The sequence below is a fragment of the Schistocerca cancellata genome, chromosome 5 (assembly GCF_023864275.1).
Source record: "Schistocerca cancellata isolate TAMUIC-IGC-003103 chromosome 5, iqSchCanc2.1, whole genome shotgun sequence".
In the NCBI taxonomy this organism is placed as follows: Eukaryota; Metazoa; Arthropoda; class Insecta; order Orthoptera; family Acrididae; genus Schistocerca; species Schistocerca cancellata.
Window position 1 is genome coordinate 726,909,665 of NC_064630.1, and position 1,631 is coordinate 726,911,295.

General features: G+C 48.2%; 1 pseudogene; it reads left to right on the forward strand.

The window, feature by feature from the left end:
- The first annotated feature begins 689 nt into the window (after positions 1-689).
- On the forward strand, positions 690-807 carry LOC126189139 (5S ribosomal RNA; annotated as a pseudogene).
- Positions 808-1,631: the final 824 nt, after the last annotated feature.

Below are 1,631 nucleotides of genomic sequence, written 5' to 3' on the forward strand. Positions count from 1 at the left end.
ACCATCTCTGACCTGATGTCACTCCCAATGGCTCCCCACATCTTGATACCATGAGTAACACCACTGGAACAATGGAGCCTCTAGTCCATATCAATGCAATGCTCACCGACAACGTTCATCTGAGTTAGAGCAAAACTGCAGTCCATTTCTGAGTACACTGATATGTCATTCACAAGCAGCCCATACTTCCCAGTCTTGACGCCACTCTGAATGCATCATTCTGTGGTGTTAACAGCAGCCAGTGCATGGGATGCTAATTCCATTGTTCAGCTGCTGCTAGTCCCAGACCAGTGGTGGAGGATGGCACAGAATTCTGCAGGAAGCCTTTACTTGTTCTCAGATGACAGGCGTCGATGTGAAGGGATTACAGTGTGCTTGGTGTGCTGTTCAGGGATCATCCGTTGTGGTAGTCACGTGTGGTCAACTGGAACCTTGAAGATGAGTACGCCTTCCCTCAAATTTCCTTGCACTCCAATGTCGCACCACTGTCACGTTCTAAAGCCACACAAATCTAGATACGGCACGACTCGACCAGATTCTCACTGTGTCAAGAGACGAGAACCGTGTCTCACACGAGTATGTGACATCGCTGTGTCTCTGATAGTGATCACTCAACATCTGACACTGTACACATCCCTTACATGTCCTACCAAGTCTGGTAAAAAATAGTAATGCTCTTTGGTGGCCGTGCCAACGGCCTTGCCGCAGTAGTCACTCCGGTTCCCGTCAGATCACCGAAGTTAAGCGCTGTCGGGCTGGGCTAGCACTTGGATGGGTGACCATCCGGTCTGGCGGGTGCTGTTGGCATGCGGGGTGCACTCAGCCCTTGTGAGGCAAACTGAGGAGCTACTTGATTGAGAAGTAGCGGCTCCGGTCTCATAAACTGGCATACGGCCGATAGAGCGTTGTGCTGACCACACGCCCCTCCATATCCGCATCCAGTGACGGCTGTGGGCTGAGGATGACACGGCGGTCGATCAGTACAGTTGGGCCTTCCAAGGCCTGTTCGGACGGAGTTCTCTGGTGGCCATTCTACATGTTACAGAGAATTGTAGCTCTAATCACTCATACACCTGCCAATGGCGGGAACATCTAAGAAGTTACTTTGACATCTGATTGACATCTGACCAATATTTGAGGTTGCTTCACTTTTTTTGCAAGACAATTTATATGGTCAAATTTCACACACTATTATTTTCTTATTTAACGTTAGGTAAATAACATTAAATAAACGTATACATACACAAATAAACACGCAAAGAAAAATTACATTTCAATATCCCACCATAACTTGCCTTCAGGGAGATGGTACCTTCCGGAAAACCTTGTTTACTGTGTTTCCGACAACTGTGGACAGCAGGAGCAGTCGAGAAATCGGCTCGCGAGCCGCGCCTTTGCACGAGTGCCATACTGATCAGTCTCACTGCACACTTTTACCACCGCCATGCCACGTTGACTGGAATACTCTCTTTCAAATTCTAAAGGTGGCAGGGGTAAAATACAGGGAGCGAAAGGCTATTTACAATTTGTACAGAAACCAGATGGCAGTTATAAGAGTCGAGGGGCATGAAAGGGAAGCAGTGGTTGGGAAGGGAGTGAGACAGGGTTGTAGCCTATCCCCGATGTTATTC